At 39.2% G+C, this 7460-nt stretch overlaps 1 pseudogene; it reads left to right on the top strand.

Moving 5' to 3' along the window:
- The first annotated feature begins 376 nt into the window (after nt 1–376).
- On the top strand, nt 377–1563 carry LOC144821640 (uncharacterized; annotated as a pseudogene).
- Nucleotides 1564–7460: the final 5897 nt, after the last annotated feature.

The following is a 7460-nucleotide window of genomic DNA, read 5'->3' as shown; positions in this document are numbered from 1 at the left end:
TGCTGTGCATTAAATGATGCCATTGTACTAGAGCTGTTGACTGTTTTAGTGGCTGATATGACAGTCGCAGCCTTAAGTATGTGCAATGATGGTAGCAATGATTAAGGCATTGAAACAATTAACCCTATGACTGTATGTATTTTTAATTTGAAGCTGGGTTTGGTATGCTGCAAATTTCTTGATGTCTTTAAGCAAGGAAAGTAGAGCTGAATGTATATACACTGCAGTATCTAATGGTATAGAAAAACATTCCAATACTTGGGAAAATTTGTATTGGTTGTGGTGCAGATAGTGTCTCGGTGAATGTGGAAAGGCATAACTCCATCAAAACTAGAGTACTGTCTCTGAATCCTAATGTCTGTTTCATGACTTGTCCATGCCACATGGCTCACAATGTAGCAGTCCAAGTTGCTCTGCTTTCTGTTCCAGCTGTAAAGTTTTTGATATAGAATTGTTTGAAGTTGGCTACTTCTGGTTTGAATATTCTTCAATTCGTAAGAACATATATGCTGAATACTGTCAATATGTTGATTCTGATTACCGCTGTTTGCTGAAATTAATTTCTATGAGGTGGTTAGTAATGTTTGGATAGATTTATTTGTCAGTTTGATGCTCTACATGGGTGCTTCCTGTCAACACCAGACAGTGACAGAACTAGCAAGGCCCGATTAGGGAGACTTGTTCAGAGTTTTGAGAGCCATATTTCTAAGATATGCTGTCGATTTTTCCAGGCTATGTTACCTGCTTTTGTGGCAAAGGTAAGACCCAGACATTAACCTCCTACACAATGCCATGATTGCACTAACTGTTGTGCTCTTGAGTAGAGTGTTTCAAGTTGATGTCAAACAGTCATTCAAGAGAAGCCCGAGTTGACATTTTACCTGATTTTACATCAGAAGAATGCCAGATCCCAGATTCAAGACTGTAAGTTGGGATCACTGTGCGTCAAAAGTTATGAAACGTGCTTGAAAGTGGGGAAATTGATCTAGGAACCAAGAAAGCTTTCTATGAATCTGAATGTAGCTTTCACAAGAATGGGGTAAAATATGCTTTGAAAATCCCTTCTGTTCACGACTTGTTGAAGCATGCGTGGATCTTCAACATTTTTGAGAAACAAAAACAAGGTTTTAATAGTGAGCTATTGTTGGTGGAATGGTTTGCCACCTACCTCAAGTTTGCAGAGCATAACTAGTTAGCTTAGAACATAAATTTGCACAGTACCAAGACGATTTTGAAGACCTATCCAGAAATGTAAGAGAAAGGGCTGCTATTAAAATAAACTGTGGTACTGGTGAGGTTGTGTCTTACAGGATGGATGTAATTTTGCATTTCATTGACATAGAATTTACTGTTATTGGAACTCAGAGAAGCAAGTACTCCTGTCTTTCAAAAGTAGCCAAAGTTATCTTTCCGTTGCCCAACAGCAATGTTGATGAAGAAAGAGTGTTCTCAAGAACAGCAACCAATAAAACCAAATCCTTCCCCAGTTTATCACTGGCTAGAAAAATGTCTTCCATAATTATGTTTAAAATGAATAGGCGCAATGTGAGAGCTTTTTATTGATACTCTCCATCTGAAAACATCAAAAAGAAGGCAAGAACTGTTACAAGGGACTACAACAAATTACATGAAAGCACAACATACGATTCATTTTAAATCCAGAGCCATAGCTTGAAGATAACAATGTTACTAATTCACACATTTACAACACCATCGAAGATCACAATGGGTATTCATTTGTGAGCTACAAGAAAGATGACTATTCTAATAATGTTTATTTCAGGTTAATATAATAAAACACTAACACAATGAACACACAAAGATTGCTAAGTCTGTGCACAGTTAAGTGCATCAGTGTCAGAAGATGTTAACTACTATAGCATGTCTTTATTCTACGCTATTTCCTGCAGTATCTTATTGTCATTAGTTTATAAAAGAGGACACTTTGAATACTTCTACTCTAGTCATGATCTAAAACTTTCCTGAGTACGATTGACAGAAAGCATGAATTTGCACTCACAAGGAAAGGAGATGGATAAAGCTTGGTGGTATTTATTTTCCCATAGACCTATAAATAGTGTAAGAGCTTATAGCGACAACTTAAACTGTTTAATGCGACGTATAGAAAAAACGTATATAATGGCCTTAGAAGAAAGACATACTAACACAACACAAGCAACAGACAAACAGGGAGATGTTTTAGAAAATACATGGAAGGAAGAAAACAAATTTAGAAAGAAGATAGTCTACCCAAAATTAAGACTTTACAGCCAACACAAATGTAAGGTTTGCTTGTACAGAAGACAAACATCTAAAAGAAATAGACATGTGGGGATTAGTAGCTGTGAACACACTATTGAACTGACAGGTCGACCTTGGCAAATCTTGCAGGGAAACCAAAATGCTATTCCAGGAGTTTAATATATCTGTAAAGGAAATGCTTACTTTCTATTGCCAGCTGACTAGGAAGGGCTCTGCTGCTTAGGCATACAAATTAAAAAAATGTATCATGTAAAAAGTATAGATGTACTTATACTAACATCCGCACATAGGCAGAAACATGGTACAGAACAGGATCTAGGTTAGTAGGGGACATATTTGGAGCTGTTATTCCACCTGTAGAAGTCGCTTTAAACAGCGAAAGTCTAAGAGTAGAAGGCTGTCAACTCTTGTCGAAAAAAAAGCAACAAGCACACCTGGAGCTTTGCTTGTAATAAATACAAAATGAGTAGTTATGCGATCAATGGTCGTGCAGGACCATCTTGCGTTAGACATTTTACTTACCGAGAAAGGCGGAGTCTGCCGATGCTAAAGTTAACTCACTACATATCTGAAGAGAGCAGGGAGATAGAAAGTTATGCAAAGAACATTTCAGATCTAGAACCTGCATTACGTCATTTTGAAACACGTTTGTATGAAAACTTTGGGAAAGGAATTACCATTATTGGGAACTGGCCTTCAATAGCAGGAAAAGGTCAACCGAAAGCTATATTAATGGCAATAATAATAGTAGGGATTTGTCTTATCATTCTTTATGCGCTATTTCTGAGCTGCATAAACATACTTCAAAAATGACATGAAAACTTCCAAAGTAAATAATATCACAGGGACATGGGATTCTATGGCATTATGAGCGAGGACTATCTGAACTAACAAAAATGTAGGGGGATAAAAAGAAAAGGACAAGACTCAACTGATGACAATACTGAACTCTGAAATCAACTCACATGCAAAACACAGATATGTAATGATTTTACAAATCATCAGATGGGGAGATTGATAAAGCTGAACATTTTATGTAAAATGTACTGCATAATAATATGAAAATGCACAAAATAATTAAACCCGAAAATGCATAAAGTTAGTAATTGTGCCTTGACTTAATGTGTTAACGTGGGGATGCTGTTTATTTTCTGCAGAAAGCTTTAATTTCTATAGTTTTCCATTTGCTAGGCCGCACTACTCAATTATTCTGCTCTGTCTCTTTAAGGATAATAATGCATTTAATTAAAAAAAAAGTGATTTAATGTTGAAATGCAACATTTAATAAAGAAAAATGCTTGCTTTAGCTTATATTTTATGATCTAACTAGGACATACAAGTATTTGAATGTTTCATTTTAAAGACTAGCTCACTTTTATATCAGACAGGCAACATATTACACTTGCAAAAAGTTCTCATGAGAACCTTTGTAGATGTAACTTTTTGTAATACATTATAACCATGTCCAAACTACGTACCAAACCAGAGGTACAATGTGGCAAGTTTAAAGAGGTCCAACACATATGTCCCACATGAACAGTGAGAAAAAATGGGTGTGGAGTTCCTCAGAATCAGAGCGAATTAATGTAAAGTAGCAAGTGGAAGTGACACCGATTGGAGTCCCACTGGGGATAGAACCAGGGCAGGGGAGAAAGAGGGGGATCTCCCTTGTCGAAACGAGGGCTCTCACACACCTAGCCAGCTAGGTGTCATGCTTCATCATATGAGCCTGCCTCTAGTCTGGTCGGCGCTGCAATACCAGATGGGCACCCAGTACGGGGCTCTTTAGCGGGGATCTTCTGTTCCTGCCGTAGGGTGCAGTGGGTATAAGAGGCCTAGTTTGTGTAGATGTGGAGTCAGTGGATTAAAACAGGTCAGTTTGTTCTAATAATATTTTGTTCGGGAAGGTAAACTGTCTGATTAAAACAAGAAGAGTGGTAATGAACTAGATATAAGGTTTCTAGCTATGTATGTTCTGCTCTAATCTAATGGTCAACATGTTTCGTGCTCTCAGCGTCAGGAGGATCAAAGCACTTCGTCAGTGCCAAAGAAAACTAGCTACACAACATGATGAGGTAGAGTTTACATAAGACGTATTCAGGTAGGTACCCATAATAGCTGTCTAATGAAGCCTGCAACGGTGTCCGGCGGTCTAAAGGATACCAAAAGTGAGTCCCACGTTCAGTGAACGCTGGTGATCTGACCTACCCTGGCGCTGGATCCACTCACCCCACATCTACACAAACTAGGCCTCTTAACCCCACTGCACCCTACGGCAGGAACAGAAGATCCCCACTAAATAGCCCTGTACTGGGTGCCCATCAGGTATTGCAGCACCAACCTGACTAGGGGCAGGCTCATATGATGAAGCATGACACCCAGCTGGCTATGTGTGTGAGAGCCCTAGTTCCGGCAAAGGAGATCCCGCCCTCTTTCTCCCCCCCATGGTTCTAACCCAGTGGACGACCACCAATTGGTGTCACTTCTACCTGCTACTTTACGTTAATTCACTTTGATTCTGAGGAACTCCACACCCATTTTTTCTCCATGTCCAAACTACTTCATACTGATTTGGACGATCACCTTGGGAATTGAGGGTGAGGATGGCAGAGCATCAGAAGACCTCTCACCATTGATGATGATGACCTTTGCCTGCTTGGAACATGTTTTGCTGCTTTCTATACAGTAAAGTGTCCCTAGCTAGAGAGAGGAAGACTTTTCACGCATCCATACCCTGCAATGCCACTTAGAATTTTGTTGTGCTAGCCTGATTTGCCACAAGCTACTGTTTAAGGTCATTACTATGATTTCCTTACTCTTTGTGAGAAGATTGTCTGTTCTATGGATTATAGCTTCTGCAGTGATTCTTTCCTCATCTTTATCTTAAAGACAGATGCTGTTGCGATTGTCAGGAGCTCTCAGCTGAGTCTCCCGAACTACCCTGTATGGAGAGTTCATTCTCCCTCTTAGCTATCTGAGATTCACTCTGAATTCTACTTGATCTTTTCTAGGAAGAACTCTTTATGGGTTGTCGTTGGGGGAGAATAGGTCCTTTAGCTATAATATGTACAATATTCCGAATGGAACACAATGTTTTATATTTCTATGCTTGTTCTAACCAATTGTATCTCTTATTTCTGTAAAGCAGTTGCCACTAATTTGAATAAAAGAACAAAAATACCAAATGATCTACTAAATGAGAGAATGAACTGTAGATTCCTACACAGCACTTTGGTAATGTAAGAATTTCTCAGGTATTGTACATTTTGCGTTTTGGGATTGTTTTAATTATCAAGTTAAGGGGGCATGTACGGAAGTCTTTTTTGTGTTTTATCCTTAAATTACATTTGCTCTCATTGCACTAATAAATTAATTGTGGAGCACTGTATCCAATTGCCATAATTTGTTGATTACATGTATATTGAAGTGACCATTAATAATTGAGAGATTTGTGAACTTTGTTTTAACTGATGTTTGTAGTACATAACACATATATGTATGTGTGAAGGATGTGGATTGATGACATATGCATTAATGATGTCTAATGGATGTTTTTTTTTACTTTGATGGTCAAGAAACCAAATAAAGTATTCTTGAATTGTGAGAATAAACTTTAAAAATGTCATCAACTCTCTTGTTACTGACTGAACATCAAAACTAATTATAGATGTCATGCAGTATGATTATCCATTCAGATAACAGTGACATAGATTTATTGGCCTAGAAAGACGCAGGTTCTCTAAGTAAATTGCAATTAGTATAATTTGTGGAAATTTACCAGAGATTTCAGCACTTGTTATCTGAAAAGCTATATGACTGGTAAAGTTTATACATCCTTATGGTGCACAAAGATTAAAATGAAGCTCCTCCTAGGCTACTTTTTTTTTTTTCAAACAAATTTTATTAAGTTTTAAAGATCTGAACAGGTACATTCTATGAGATGTTCGATGCCAAGGTACATACAGGTCAAATATCAAAAGCAACACTGCATGTGATATAAGTGTACACAACCATAAGCATTTGGTGCGCATTTTGTCAGCATCTTGTATCCCAAAACAGTCCTATCTTCCAAGAACCTCCCCCCACCACCCATCCCTCCCGCCAGGTGTTTCACATACAATCAGTAGTTGATCTACAGATTGGGGTTGCTGCAGGTTAGCTTTGCAAATGTAATTAAAGTAATGCTTATAAATCCATCCATTAATAGGGTGGGCGCCTTGTGTTCAGTATCCAGTTCTGCCTTTTCATACAGTGCACAGGGATAACCTAATCTGTCTCACCAGGAGCTTCTGGCGTGGGATCCTCGTCACTATCATTGTCCGGGATTGTCAGCAGCACCACTAATGTTTCCCAAGCCCTTGCTGCCTCTAATGCCTTCTCACTTCCCGCTCGCTTTGGTAATTGCAGCCAAATTATTCCTTCACACTCTGCCAATTTTATTAATTCTGTCTTCCATCTTTTTACATTTCGGCCCTTCTTTGCTTTCCAATGCATAGTGATATCACGTTCAGCTAATAAGAGACCCATATCTAGGAATTTACTTGTAACCTTATTTTTGGCCGTGTGGGGGAGCCAATGTAAGAGGCAGGGACCCATAGCTGGCTCCAGTGTCCTGTCAGTGATCTCGGTCAATAACGCAACCACTTCTACCCAATAGCTATCCAGTTTCAGGCAATCCCAGAACGTATGTCGAAATTCTGCCCCCCCTCCTGTTACAGCGTGGGCATGCTGCTGTGCGAGTGGCAAAATATTTGTTAATCTTCGCCAGGGTGAGATATGCACTATGTAAAACATAAAAGTGCACCAGTTGAAAATGAGCATTCCAGGAGCTATTCCACGCCCGTTCCACAAGATCATCCCAGATCTTTTCGGGGCTCTCCTCCCCAGATCCTCTTCCCATTTTAACCTCAGCGCAGTAAAGGGAGTCAGCATTTCCTGTGTCATGCACTTATATAAGCATGCGACAGCTTTAAAGGTTTCTGCCGCCTTCACTATGTATTGATACCCCATCGATGTCTGCGGTTTATTTAGTTCCTCCCTCCAATGTTTCTGGATAGCCGCTGTAAGCGCAGAGTGTAATAAAAAGTCCCCTCTGGGCAGATCATATCATTCCTGTAAGTCATTGAAAGGAATCATAAAACTGTTCTTGTATAAGTCACCTATAGTGGTCAATCCCCGCTCTCTCCAGGTTGCTAGTC

The sequence above is a fragment of the Lissotriton helveticus genome, chromosome 2_2, assembly GCF_964261635.1.
Source record: "Lissotriton helveticus chromosome 2_2, aLisHel1.1, whole genome shotgun sequence".
Taxonomy (NCBI): Eukaryota; Metazoa; Chordata; class Amphibia; order Caudata; family Salamandridae; genus Lissotriton; species Lissotriton helveticus.
This window is presented reverse-complemented; position numbering and strand designations above follow the sequence as displayed.